At 43.4% G+C, this 15,254-nt stretch overlaps 1 protein-coding gene across 1 annotated transcript in view; it reads left to right on the forward strand.

Annotated features, from left to right (window-relative positions):
* The first annotated feature begins 10,176 nt into the window (after window positions 1-10,176).
* PAPLN (papilin, proteoglycan like sulfated glycoprotein) overlaps window positions 10,177-15,254 on the forward strand; it is a 49,201-nt gene continuing 44,123 nt past the window's right edge. Inside the window, exon 1 of the mRNA XM_084208346.1 lies at window positions 10,177-10,238. The gene's annotated coding sequence lies outside the window, so the exon portion shown is untranslated. The remainder of the gene's footprint in view (window positions 10,239-15,254) is intronic.

Genomic DNA, 15,254 nt, shown 5'->3' on the forward strand with positions numbered 1-15,254 from the left:
CTCTTACCCCCTTTCTGTTGCCAAGATTCTGTCTGTATCCAAGGCAACTTAAATAATTTTGAGAGTAAGACAGTGAGAGATGATGTATCAATTACTAATATCCAAGTAGATGGCCTCTGTGGCACTCCCTTTGTGCATCATTGTAATTCTGCTTGATTTAAACTGTTTGGGTGCAGCGTGTACAGTTGTGGAGACAGGGAAGATTCCTCACTAATGAAGACCTGCTGTTTTGTAATGCTACAGCATGTTCCAGCCTATTCCAGTGCCATGTGCATCACGTGGGATCTGGGCTGACAGCCAGTGCAAATGTTTCTTCAAGGACTTTAGGACATATTCTAATTATGTTTAGATTCTCCCACTCTCTTTTCATCTGAAGGATGTCACTCTGCTCATTTCAAAGTGTGGTGCAAAGTGCTCCATCTGCCAGGATGAGAGGGGTCTGCTTGTGCACTTGTGTGAGAGGCAGTAGGATGGCTGGCTTTGTGAGCAACTCTTTAACCTCCAGCTGTGAGAAGTCCCAGGCCTTTGAACGCTGTCAGGGCTTGGCCAGCATCCAGCAGTGTTTTCATCCAGTGCTAGAGGAGATGTAAAACTTCCTGGAAGAAAGAGCTTTATTTCTCTGAGCCTAGCAGAGAAAAACAGGCAATGAGTTGTGGGATGAAGCATCTGAAACTCTCTATGGCTGAAAAAAGCAACATTTTGTGGAGAAAAGTGAAGAAAAAAAATGTATTTGGGGGAGCTCTGCAAATGGACACGTGTATTCTCTCTCAATCTGGTAATGAATGTATGTGATGGTACCACAGGATCCTTTTAAGGGGAACTGGAATTGCAAAACAGCATGCAAGAGTAAAGGCCATTATGCAATACTGTGCACTGGAATGTAATTCTGTGAGGTGAATACAGTGAGCACAGATCCATGCCTATGTGCTGTATGGCAAATGAGATTCTGCCTTTCTCTGGGTGTATAGAACAGTTTGAAGGCTTCTGAAAAGTTGCAGACTCGGCCTGAAGGAAATGTTCCTGATGTGGGGAGGAAGGAGTGAGACATGCTCTTCTGTCCTTACTTTGCAAATTCCCCAAGAGCAAACCTGCATTCTTGTCTCTGCCATGGTCTGTGCCCTCTGGCCAGACAATCAATGCTAAACAGCATGGGTTCTTTCCTGGGGAGCCACCTGTGATATCACCTCAGACAAATTAATTTCTCAAGGGTGATATTGTTACATCAGATACTTGGCTAATTAATGATTCTTATTGTCTAGGCAAGTGCATTAATTAACTGGATACATAAGAAAGTCTGGGTCAAACTTCAGAAAGTCGGCCAGACTCCCTTAATCCCTTGTGGCTGCTGGGATCACCCTGCCGAGTGATGACCTGAGTAATCGGGGTGTTGAGACTGGCAGGTCTCAGTCCTGATTCTCACAAGTTCAGTAGTGCTCAGCCCCCCTGTTGTGGGTGGCAGGTGTGTACAGGAATAAATTTTTGCTTGAATTCTAGGGCCAATGTTACTGGATCTGAAGGGAGGGAAGGGGTACCAGGGTTTAAAATTTCTAGCCCGCATGTCCCTAACAAAACAGTAGCTACCTTCAAGTGGTACATGGCCCAGTAACTGTGGTTGCCACTGATTGAGATAACCATTGTGACAGCTTTCAAGAGAAGATGAGACTGTTGCAGCATTTGTTGTTGGATTGATCTTCTCCTGGGAAAAAACCCAGGAATTTTATATTTTGTTCCTTCCATCTTGCTCAAACGTAAGATTAAGACAGAGGAGGAGAAGCTGAGGTTAGTTCTCTTTGCCTATACATGATTTGTATTGCTGTAGGCTTGCTTACCTCAATATATGTAAGATGAAAGTCAGGCTGTGCTCTTGGGACTGGGTGCACAGGACTGCAGTAGGCATCTGGCTTGAAGAGGTTTCTTTGTACTTTAATAGGTACTGCAAGGGGCTCCCAAGAGAATTCTTCAGAAAAAAGCTGTTTTTCTGTGGATGGGCTTGCACAGTCTCATTATTGCTCTGGCTTTTGCTGCACAGCACATATGTTACTGCAGGGCTGTCAGCCCTTCAGTCGATTTCTACAACGCAATAAAAATAAGTAGATTAACCAAGCAAAGAAGATTAGAGACACTTTGGGGAAGGAAAGGGAAGGGAGGAGGATGAGCAGCAGGGAGTATAAAAAGAAACCGCAAGACTGTGATTGCCAGACATCCTGGTGCATGTTGCACAGGGTGGCTTTCTTTGTCCCTTTTGGGTTTGGGTTGGGCATACTGAATAGAACTGATCCTGACACCATGTCCAAAGAGAAACTGGAGTCGCTGGTCAAGAACATGGAGATCATGCTCTCTGAAGTAGAGCAGCTGAAGATCCACTGCACCAAGCAGACGGAGGAGGTGAACCAGGTGGTACAGGAACTGCGCCGAGAGAACAGGGAGCTGACAGAGAAGTACGAGCTCATCTGTCAGGACCTGAAGGAGGCCAAGGAGGCCATTGCCCAGCTGCAGGACACAAAGTTTGCCTTTGAGGCAAAGGAGCGGCAAGCACAGAAGCTCAACCGGCAGCTGTGAAGTGGCAGGAAGGAGAAACAAGAGATTTCTTACCCTGATCTAAAAGTAAACAGAAACCTTCAACTGCTGCAACTGAAAATCCCTGGATTGGTAAAAGCAACCCTTTCCCTTTCTCCTCAGACTAAACCTGTGTGCTGGAAAAAAAATCATCTCTGTGGAGGCAAGATCTCAGGCGCAGCTGGAATTCTACCCCAGAAGGCTCCTTTGTTAATGACTAAAGACCTCATTATGCTGGGAGAGAAATCTCGTTCCAGAATCCCTTGTCAGAGATCTGAGCCATAGGCATATGGAAACAGCTGCCAGGATCTGGGCACCTTCTCATGCCCTGTAGGGGTTGCACAAGGACAGAGCCTGGGAAAAGAACTGTCACTGCCTTGAGCCACTTGAGAGAGCTGTGCCCGACAGTCTGCTGAGATGGAGAGAAGGATCATCATCTTGACAGCCCCTGTTGCTCTGTTTTGTTGCTGACTTTTCTCTGCTGGGCAGCAAGGCTGTAATGCTGTCCTTAGTAGGGTGTCAGCTTCCTTGCTGCCTGATGCTGGAAGACATCAGCAGGAGCTTATGTCGTGCCTCATGCTTCCAAGTACTTTCTATCAAGGGCATGTTGTTCCAGAGAATCTGTTAATGCAATTACAGTTGGTGTTGTCCTCTTCCAATTCCAAAGTAAAGTGTAAGAACTGGAAAGGTTTCTATCTCCATTTCCATTTCAATAGCTTTAAATCCTAATGACTCTGTGTTTAGTATGCTAGAGTTAAAACCTTTGCTGAATATAACACTTTTTTAACCAAAGGGCTATGTTTTGGCACCAGATTTACTTTTCTTTAGCGGAAGTAATGTGCATAAATGGACCAGGAATTACGAGGGATAAATGTCTGTGGGTGTGGGGGTGAGAATTGATTGTCAGAGGTTTTGCTTTCAACTTTTTTCTCTGCTTCTGTATCTCCTAAGCAGCATTTGTGGTAGGCAGTGCCAAGCCCAGCTAAAAGCAGGTGACTTTAGATTCCACAGTGAATAGCATGAGATCTCTGGGGGGAGTGTGGAAAGAGTGCTGAGAGAAAAAGCCTGAATGTTTAAATGGAGAATAGCTGGAATAGTTCCAGGAGGATCTTTCTTCATGTTGGCTGTGATGTAGCCAGCTTCTTTCTTCTCTCCAAAGCTTTGCTGTATTGTTATCTCTGCCTGGCAAGCTCCCTATTCCCAGCAAGAGCTGATGCTTGAGAGAAGCAGAGAAGTTGTTTCCATTGCTGAGGGCCTCAGAGTCTGTGTGGCACCAGGAGTGCAGGTGCATTCTGTGGGGGGAAGGGAGTCAGCTCGGAGGGCAGGGAAACCTGCCTACTTTGGTTTGCCTAAAGGTTTGGGCAGGGCAGAATAGCTCAACAAGACTTTCTCTTAGGACTCAGTCCAGCCATTGTGAAAATAACTGTAGTTTTGTCAATCATTACAAAATACTGAGATCAGGCCTAGAATTAGCTGCTTATGGTTCCTTCTTTGCCCTGCTCTCTGCCACATCAGTCTATGCCTAGTCCAAAGCCTTTGGAAATTCAGATTTTGACTGAGCTCTGGGCAAGGCCTTCTGAGCAAAAGGCTGATGTTTGTGTGGCATCCATGGGGAACAGGTTTTTCTGGTTTTGTTTCGTGTGATAACATGTTTTGTTAAATATGTGTGATATAGACTTTCATTATTTTGCTATTTAGGGTGGAGTAGATTGGATTATCCAGAAAACATTTGAGAGTTTGGAGACTGTTTTCAAATGTTATCTGAATGGCCTTTATGTTTTCAAATGTTATCTGAATACAAATGGCCAGCCTTGACCCTTTGCTCCTTGCTCACCAGTGACAGCTTGGGGAGCATGAGAAATCAACATTAATCACTATATTTGTTTGTATAAGAACTAAAAATGTTTTCCCTTGAAATCAGTTCTCTAGCTCAAATCTGCTTACCACCTGTGATTTCTTCTACTTTTTATATATCATTAAAATGTAAAACAAAAATAAAAGGAAAACAAACAGCTAAGGGAGTGTCTGTTCTGGATAAGGCATTGTCTCATTTAATGCATGTATATGTTACTTTTTGAATGTGTGTTTTTATGCTTGCTGAATATAATTATTCCTGTTTAAATCCTGTGCATTAAGGAGTGGACAGACACCCTCCAGATCTCTGTGTTCACAGGTTAATCTCTCTAAATGAGATTCTCTGTGTGGCTGCCAAGTTTGCCCTACGCTATATTTAAATCCATGATACAGAAAAAGAAAATGGAATCGCAAGGTCCTTATAATCGGTTTCTTAATAATTCGCAGGATTCAACGTGTCTGCTTATAAGGAAAGCTGTTAGAGTGATTTCCTGTATATAACCTAAGATTTGGGTTGGGACATCAGAAAAACTAGATGCGCTATTCAATGCTTGAAAAAATTAACACCACTTCCCTTCCAATGGACTCAGTTGTGTCCTGGTTTTGTTTTACATGACTTAAACTCAGGAGTAGTTGGGCTGGTTTAAAAACAATGTTCATTCCATTACATGTAGTTCCTCTGCTTTTTTACAGGCAAATCTTTGTGTATCTAAGTATAGTCTTAGCAATGGAATAGTGCCTCCACTTCTATCCTGAGGTGCAGTGTACTGGAGTGCCTTTCACAACAAAGTTTGCACAGAATTAGTCACAGCACTTTGAAGTTGTTTTTTGCTATTTGAACACTGACATTATCATTACATGCTGCTGCTTTTCTTCTTTAAACGGCCTAAGGATGAAGAGCTGAAACTTGGTGTAGCTCTATCAGCTTGTTTAGAAAGATGGCCTGAATAAAAGTCTCACCTGATTTGGTTGAGAATCAAAATAAATATGAAGTGACAGGCTTGCCATTTCACTCATCTTGGAAATGGATGAAGAGAGGTATCTAATTCTTTGAATACAAAGAGTAAATTTATTTGAAGGCTCTCTTGGAGAGCACAGCACAAGAATTGGCTCAGCTGTCAAGAAGGGACTAAGAGAAGAGAATTCTGCCAGACCAAGTGCCTGTGAGTTGCTCTGTTCCTGGAGCAGATTATAGCAAAATACTGATGACTGCATTGGTTTCCACAGTTCTGAGCTGCATTATGTGAAAGTGTCCAAGAAGGGAGACTAGGTAGGAATGAAGTTGATACCTCTGTTCTCTTTCATTGCTGATTTCAGTGGCTGCATCCTGGCAAACCACAATAAAATCAGCTCTGCTTGTGGCTGTATCTATACAAAAGTTGTATAGGTCAGCTCCTCTGCAGCAGTGCTCAGCACATGAAAGAGTCCATTTGTGGCCAGGCCTCTGCAGCAGAGATAAACAAGTGCAAGAGATATTGCAAGAGGATAACAGGCTTTTACTTGTGCAGTTAATTTGGACAGCAGAGCCCATTGGTGTGTAATACACTTTCCATCCTTCTTCTAAGGACTTTGTAATGTCTCCTGAACATGGAATTGAGCTGCTTTTTCTGAAGGGTTGACAGGATTCATTCCGTATACTGAGAAGCTGTCATTCAGAGGGCTAAATACATGCCTATCTTGCAAAGGTAAGAGTCTGGGAAGAATGCAGTTATTGGTGCACTATTCAAGTTTGAAAAAAGCTCAGTTCAGGTTGAATCAAAACTTACTTTACTGTCATTTCTTTAAAAAATCATATGTTAAAAAATCAGCATGTCAAAAGTTTTATTGTTTTCAGAGTAAGCTGAAGCCTACAATTTTCAGACCCTTGTGCAGCTGATGGAAAGAGAGACATGCCATAATATCCCCAGTAGCAGTAGACTTGAGTTGACATCCCAGAGGCCCTTATTTCTTTACCTTCTTTTTCAGCCATCAACACATTTGCCTAGGATGTAAGATTACTGTTCAGTATTATCCTGTGCTTGGAAATATTTGAGCATATCCCCTGGGTAAAATGCAAGTAGTAGGCTAAATGTAATGGCTGTCCATTTCCCTTGATTTGGCCATTGCTCTTACCTAAGAAACCGGACATTATTCTGAAAGCAATGCAAGGCACACATCCCATTTTTTTAACAATGTGACCCAGCCATAATCACAACATCCCAGATCCTTGCTCTTTGGCTAAATGGCAAAGTGAGCAATCAAGAACACCAGTTTGTAATGTGACATGGTTTCCTGATCACAGTAGTCTCCTGGGAGGTTCAAGTTCTGAAACCAAACTGAACACAGATTCTACTCTTCCTTGCATGAACGCCCAAGCTTCTCTTCTAGAGGCTTTGTGAATCTTGCCTGATTTTTTTGGTTGCTGCTCAGCAGGAGAGGACAGGAGGTAGAAGAGTTAGGTGTTAAGTACCCCCTGGGGAAGAAGCAGGGTGCTTTGATTTTATTTCTCAGTAACTACTTTCTCTGAAATCAAGTCTGTTTTGCCCATGGCAGCAGCCAGTGAGTAATCTTCCTGTATTTATAATGGTTGACAAATTTTTCCACCAGTTTTTCTCTCTCTGTCGTGTTGAGGATGTGGAGTGATAGAGCACTGTGGTGGGCATCTGGTGACCAGCTAAGTGCTACAGAGCTGTAAGTGTTAGCCATGACTAGTTGGACTGGAGCCCTGTCCAGTAAAGCATGCAGACCTTTAGACAGTGTTTGGAAACAGCCTCTAGCAATAAGGAATCCTGGTAGTTTATTCTCATGAAAAATATAACAAAAGAGAAAGCAGAAGCCTTACTGCTGACCTCTGGCCATGTAACTGTTGAAATCCCGATGCTACAGCTCCAGTAGAGGTTGCTCCTTGCCAAAAGCACTGCACTGATCAGGCTTGAAGGGATATCATGTCCAGCAGTATCCATTCACTATGCATTCATCCCAACTGTTTCTTCTTCACCTCATCTGGGACACCCAGATGCCCCTGGATAGGCCCAGTGGCAAGAGGCCTGTGGTCCTGCTGTGTTCATTCCACAGTGACCTGACAGTGTCTTACCAAGAGATGAGAATGGTCTTGAATCAGTGGATTATCTTATTTTCACTAAAGGGTAAGTGGTGAAAACAATTTCAACACAAGGATCACGTCCTTTCTCCCAGAGGAAAGGTACCTATGCAAAACTTTCTGTGAAACCACAGGGCAAAGGTTTACTTCATATTTGCATTGCCTTTTTGTAGGTAAGCACTGGCCTCAAGCTCAAATCTTACACTCACAGCTTCTGATTTTGTCACATCACTGCTGGAACCAGGAAGTATGAGCAGTCTTTCCTTTTTTTTAAATAAAAGAAATTTAAGTGATGTTTCATGTTGCTTAGTTGTGGTAAAAGTCAGCTCAGTTCTTTTTTTATTTCAGTATCTCAGGAGCTCATCTATTAAGTCTGTATGGGGTTAAAATTAATCCAGATGTGTTTACACAGTATCTGCTTTAATGCAGTAGGCACAGCTGTTTTTTGGATGTATCCTGGCTAGATTCCAATGTGAGCAGTCATATTTTCCCTGTCTCTGTACTCCCTTGTAGCTTATCAACAAGAATACAAAAACTACAAGAACATTATTAAGCCTGGTATTTAAAAAAGAAACATTAATTGAGGGTCCCACTGCTATGAGAGGCATTTTAATGATTGGGTATTTATAAATTCATCTAAAGTTTGGGGGGGGGGGGGAGGGTTTGCCTTCTAGTTTTTGAACCTTTGGGATTGGATTTCCAGCTTTTTCTTGCCAATGGGCTAAAAGCTTTAAACTGATCTGAAAGTTTGGCTTATTCATAGAAAGCCAGGGTTTCAGGTGTTGGTTTGACCAAATATCATGAAGGGTTAGGATATAAGGTGACACCTAGCAGGATGGCATTAGCCAGTAGCTAATTGAGAGTACAGGTGGAAAAAGAAAAAGCACGTGCTCATGTAACCACTTTCCTGGGATCACAGGTTGGCCCAAAGCCCAAATTTATTTTTCTTAAAAGAAAATTTGAATCTGAGGAGGCAGGACAATCATTTCTCTATTGTTAATTAGGCATTAACAATGTCCAATTTTTGTTTCTCCTGACAAGGATAAGATAGGTAGCCATGCACCTGCACCACCATTAGATGTTCTTCTGGGGTGTATTGTGTCTCTCGGTATCTTGTGGCTCCCCTGCTGCTTGGTGGAGGTGTTGCCAATTTGTGTTGGGTTTCCTGTTAGGTCTTATCCTTGTTTATTGTGGCAGAGTTAGCTTTGACAGGAAAGTACAGGATTGCTTTTGCATGTGGAAAAGATGTGACTTTCATTTGAACTCTGTCCCCTGTGGGATGAGTAATGGTAGGATTTGAGCACTGTGTACCTTTCATGGCTGCTAGACAGGGATTGAGCAGAAGGAAGAAGAGAGCCATATTCCTGGAATAAAATTGCTTCTGAGTCTGATGCATTTACAAGTCTGCTAGAAACTTCCATTTGGAGCTGTGCATATCTAGGCTAGTCAACAGTTGGCAAGGATATTGTCCCTTTTGATTATCTAAAGCAGCAGCATGGCCAAGTGAACAGTAGTGATACCGGTTCTGGAGATTTCATTGCACATCTTGATGTCTTCCAGGGAAGATCCAACATGTGGAATCACCTGAAAGTGGAAGCCTCATTTTTCCTTTGGAAAGCAAGGTTCTCTCTCTTATAGTTACAAATGAACTACTGATGAAAAAGGACTCTAAAACTGTAAGGCAAAACATAAAACACCAACTCAAACTTTAAAGTTATTCTCATTATCTAGGAAACCTCAGTCATAATATTAAATAGGGTTGAAATGCTGATAGCTGTTATAATAGCTGGACCAGAATATATTTTTCTAGATCTGTGGTCCCTGTATTTCATTATTTATTTGTTTTATACTAAGCAGAGGACAAAATCAATGGGGGGCAGATTTATCTGTTTGCAAAATAAAACAACAGCAACACATAAGTTGTTATGCAATGTTTTCTCTAGTATCCACATGATTAAAACCACAAGTTTTTCCTTGTAATGCGTCCAACTAGATTCCTTTTCCTTTAACAGTTTTTATGTTGTTAAATTATTCCTTCATGGGAGTTTTCAGGGGGTTTCTGAATTGCATGGCATTTGTTAGAGGAAAAAAATAGAGAAACCTGTGCTGCCATTGTCTTTGTTTAAATTCAGGTCTGTATCCAAATTACTGCTATTTTCAGATTTTAGGGGTCTGCTTAACTTTGCCAGGACCCAAATCTAGCTGTGAATTGTATTTAAGTTCAAAGTTTCTTTTGTCAAAAGCTTTTTTGTGAACTGTGATTCAGGCTGTAGTTTTAAAGTAAATGTGAAGTTAATTTTTTTTTCAGAGTTAGAGAACTTACTGAAGGGATCTGTGGATAGCTGTCTCTCTTTTGATATGATGCCTACAGCTAAAATAAAACTAGTTACAAAGGGCTCCACCCCTGCAACAACTTCAGGCACAGTTTGGAGCTCATGTGTGTGCTCACACGCAGACTACAGAAGCTATAGAAACAATTCCAAGGCAGGCGTGCCTGTGTGCATGCTTACGGCGCTAGCTCCCCAAAGCAAAAGTGAAAACTCTTGAGAGAAACTGAGAGGCTGAAGGGGTTAAATGAAACACAACTCTGCTTTTCCTGTGCAGTAAGGATTAGTAACCAAACAGAAGCAGGGGAGAAGAGCACTGAAGTGCCACTGTTTCAACAAGAACGATTGGAAAGTGGGTTCTGGAGCTTGAGTGCAGAGTGTCTCCAACTTTTGTGCTCACCTGTCACAGGCACATACAGAAGGTAGGAGCTGACTTTGTGTTCTGAGCTGTCTCCTGATCCCTCTACCTGGATATCTATTCTCTATTAGTCATTTCAGTGCTGTTCGTGTGCTTTAAACTATTTTTCATTTCCCACCTTTTTTCCTTTCCTTTCAGTTAAAAGAGTACAGGGGAGAGGAGAGACGAGAGCCCTTATGACTGCAGAATTTTATTTCTCAGAAGGGAGGGAAGAAGATGCTCCATGAGTTAGGTGAACGGGCGTACCTTTGGCGCGCAATTAATCCCGGTGGGACTTGCAGCGCTGTTCCTGCTGTGGCGGCTGGGGGCAGCAGGAGGTGCCCGGGGGCGCGGGTGTGACGGGACGGGACAGGAGCGGGCGATGCCGGCCCGCTGGGCACACACACACACACACGCTCCCTTGGCAGGGCTGAAGGCAAACGCAGCCCGGCTATTGACGGCAGAAACGGAGCTCTGGCGCACGGATGAGAGCCTGTGTGGCTGCTAGGGCTCCGGTAGCCGCCGGCGATCAGCCCTGCGGGGCTCGGGGCCCAGCAGGTGCTGAGGGCAGGCTGTGGCTCCGCATCGCCCCGCGCTGCCTTCAGCGGCGTGAGGGCAGCGGGGAGGGAGGCCCTGCCGAACGAACGGGGCCGTCGGAGCCCCCAGACCTGTCTGTGAAAGGGGACCGAGTCTCCCATCCCTGAGGGAATCTGAGGTGGGAGGCAGGCCAAGGCGGCAGCTCCAGGGATCCAGGGACCTGTCCTGGCTCGGAGGTAATGGTCTGGAAGCAATGTGGGAGGGCAGTAGGTTTGCCTGGTGCGCTGGGTGTTCCTTGCGGTGGGCGGTCAGGTGGAAGTAGAGAGGCAGGTGATTTGAAACTGTGTTTCAAGGCTTTGATGAAGGAAATGTTAGCTTTGAATGGAGTCCCTAAAACTAGGAATAACTAGTATTAGTACAGGAGTTTAGGGAGATGGTGTGCTTCTTTAGGTCTCCCTGTAGAGACCTTAAAATGAGTTTGTAAATGCCTTTGTTTGTTACTTTGGAAAGTGTCTACACAAACACACGTTTACCCTTTCTACACTGTACTTATGAGGCCTTTCAACCGCTCCGTTGTAAACTGGCCTGCAGCTTACATCTTTTTATCCTGGCTTCCCAGAGATGTACCACACACTTTAATACCAGAGCATTCCCAGTCTGTGCAGCCATGAAAAGCCATTCTTTCCCAGGTGCAGTGAGGACGAGCCAATGTGCTACACAGCCGTGTGTGGATTGGACTGCCTCACTCTGGGCCTCCAGGCCAGATGCTCTACTCCTACAGGGAGCAAAGGAAGGTGTTTGTGATGAGGAACAAGGGTGGATAAAGTCACCAAACGTCTTTGATATGGCAACTTAAACTAATATTCATTCATGTCAGTGGTAAAGGGAAAAAAAATTAAAACAGAGCAAATTTGCTATCTAAATATTTTTCTCCATGAGTTTAAGCGCTTGATGGCAGCCCAGAAATGCTGGGCTTGAGATAGTTTATTTGTAGCTTTTGCCTATTCCAAATCTGGTTGCTAGTAAACAATCCACTCTGAAGGTAGTATTTGATAGAAGATGTGTGATGAATGAGTGATTTGAGGTGATTTTCAAGCAAGGATGTAGAGCTTTGTTTGCTGGTCTCTGTATGCATTTGTGTTGAAAAGAATATTGGGCAAAAACCAAAATTGTCTCAATTTTAAGGGAAAGTAGCCACCACTGTCTAAAGAACTTAGGGAATGGATGGTCTCAAATGCTGCTGTTCAATAACTGCAGAAACTTCTGATGCAGATCACTTCCCTTTGGCTGTGGGATGGGCTCTCTCAGACCCAGCTGCTTACCAGCTTGGTAAAGGAGAGTGCAGGTAGATCTCACCTAATCTGGCAGTTTCAGGGATTAATTGTTTCTCAAATAAGGCACCAAAATTCTTTTGGAGTCTAGGTGAATGGCCGTGTCCAGACTTGCTGAAAGGGTTGAGAAAACAGGAAAGCAGCTATGTTGTTGCAACTGGTTTTCTTGGTAGCACTTTTTGAGTCAAAGGTGCAAAGTTTATTCTTTTTGTTCTGTTAAAATAGGAAACTTGAGAGGAAGGGGGAAAAAACCCAAAAAACCAATGACCCCTGATCTTAATTGTGGACTCATTCTTCTGGCTACAAGGCCAAATACTGTTCTGTGCCTCAGGACATGTAGAGCTTGGGCTACCAGAAGGCTTTCTGTTCAGTGGAGACCTTAAACATTAATAAGAGGTTCACCATTTTGTTTGTTCACATATGTACCTAGTGACTTATAATTCACAGCAAACAAACAGCTTTTTTTGTAGGAGGATGGGAGCTCTGTTTTGTATGAGAACAGCACCTAAAAAACACGATGCAAGTACAGTAGTCCTCACAATTAGCATTACAGGCTCATCATCAGCTGAATGAAGGAGAGATGTTTTCCCAGTGGCATATTGATGCTCAGTGAGCACCAGAGGAAATAGGTTGCTTTGCTCTTAGATCTGTGGGAAGGATGATGCAGAAGTGCTGTGAGCCCTGCAGTGTGCCTGGCACAGCTCCTGAGTCCAGACACTGACGGATGATTGCTTGGATTCAGGTCATTTGTAGTTATGCCCACTGTACGATGGACTTGTCAAAAGGACTTATTTCTCTCAAAATGATGCTCTGCTGGATACAGCTTCACAGGCTCATTTTTTAGCACTCCTGGATTTGAACTGTGATTTGTTGTGGTCCAGTCTTGTCTTGGACAATGAATAATAAGGGTTGCTAGGTATTTGGGAAGGGATTTTTATATTAAAGTACTCGAGTGGGTGTCTACTCATATGCATAGCCTATGATCAAATCATTTGTTTATGCTTTCTCACACAGTAACAAGCTCACCTTCCTGACATGCAGATGCGATGTATAGAAAACAAGTGCTATCCACAGATTGTTTATTTCTCTGCCTAGCCCTTAAAGCAGTAATTGGAGGCTCTGGTTGGGCATCTGTGGGAGAAACCAGCTTCAGAGCAGAGAACCAATTTATTTTTAGATCACACCGTTGTCATTTCGCTGTGATCACACCGTCAAGCATGTGCTTCCTTTGAGAGCTCTCCAGGCACTGCAGTGTGATCACACCCTCCTATGATCATTTTTTATGAAGTTAATTTTTAGTGACAGATGAAAGATGCTAGGGCCAGTATTCTCAGAGACAGCAGCCTCAATTTCACTAGCACATATTCTCCCTCCTAAGTTTGTTAATCTAAAGTTCTGGTTTAGGTTGTGATTTTGTTCCATTTTTGTTTCTTTTAGTTCATCTCGTTACTCATCTTTCTCTTGCACAGTAATGCAAGCAAGCCCACAGATTTCTCTGGGGGAATTTCTGCCTCATACCACTGAAGGTGTGTCTGCATCACAGTCTGTAGGGGCAATTCCTTAGGGAAGAGATGTACCTGTACAAGTGTGGTGTGTTTGACATGTTTACATATATATATATATATATAAAAATAACTGAGTTAGCTTTAAATGAAAAATACTATCTTGGTTCCAGAAACAATGTAGAGGCAGCAGCAATCAAAACCCACATGAGGTTCAGGGTAAATAGTCTCGCGTTTCCTTGTCTATTATTAGTCCCCCAGCAAATTTATTTAAATGTTTTACAGGTGTTCCCTGCGCATATATACTATAAGCATACTGTTGAATGTAGTGCTAACATCCTCTCAGTGAACAGAGATGTGAATCTTGCAAAGAGAGGCAGAGAAAAATTTACATGGTTTTAAAATCTCCTCTTGAAATAACACTCATTTTTTACTTTTATTTTTAACCCATTGCACAGCACAGAAATTTGTGTTTATATTTAGGATGGAATAAACTTAAATAAATTTGAAGCAATCTTCTAGAATGAAAATTATTTCTTTTCCTAAAGAATTTTCAAAAATTTGAATTGTAAGAGATTAGTATCAGCTGGGTAACATGTTCAGGTGGGAGTTGGGGAGTGAAGTCCCTCCCACTGTAAATGAAGAGCAGATTTGAGACCACCTGTGGAAACTGAATAGGCACAAGTCTCTGGGGCCTGATGAGATGCATGCCAGGGTCCTGAGGGAACTGACTGAAATGGTTGTCAAGCCACTCTCCATGATATTTGAAAAGTCATGGCAGTCAGGCTAACTCCCTAGTGACTGGAAAAAGGGAAAGATTTTTCCTATTTTTAAAAAGAGGATGAAGGAAGGCCCAGGGAACTAAACACTAGTGAGCCTCCCCTCTGTGCCTGGGAAGATTGTGGAGCAGATCCTCCTGGACACAGTGTGAAACACGCAAGACAAGGAGGTGATGCAAGATAGGCCAGCGTGGCTTCACTAAAGAGCAAATCCTGCCTGTCTAACCTGGTGTCCTTCTGTGGTGGAGTGACTGCAGTGGTTGACAAGGGAAGACTGACTGATGTCAGCTACCTAGAATTCTGTAAGGCTTTTGATGTGATCCCATATGAAGAACTTGGCAGTTCTCCTGGATGAAAAGCTGGACATGAGCTGACAGGATGTGCTCACAGCCCAGAAAACCAACCACATGAGCAGCATCCAGAGCAGCATGGCCAGCAGGGGAAGGGAGGGGATTCTCCTCTTCTGCCCTTGTGAGACCCCACCTGGAATAATGTGTCCAGGTCTGGGATCCTCAGCATAAGAAAGACATGGAGCTGCTGGTGTGAGTTCATAGGAGGCCACAAGATGCTTAGATGTCTGGAGCACCTCTTTCTGAAGAAAGGCTGAGAGGGCTGGCGTTGTTCAGCCTGAAGAAGAGAAGGCTCCAGAGAGACCTTATTGCTGCCTTCTGGTATTTAAAGGGGACTTTAAAAAAAGTTGGTGAGTCACTTTTTATGTTGGCCGGTAGCAATAGCACAAGGGGTAATGGCTCTAAACTAAAAGAGGGGAGATTTAGACTAGATATTAGGAGGAAACTCTTTATTCATCAAGTGATAAGGCACTAAACAGGTTGGTGAGGAAAACTGGGAATGCCCCATCCTTGGAAGTGTTCAAGGGCAGGTCAGATGGGGC

The sequence above is a fragment of the Fringilla coelebs genome, assembly GCF_963513975.1.
Source record: "Fringilla coelebs genome assembly, chromosome: 6".
NCBI lineage: Eukaryota > Metazoa > Chordata > Aves > Passeriformes > Fringillidae > Fringilla > Fringilla coelebs.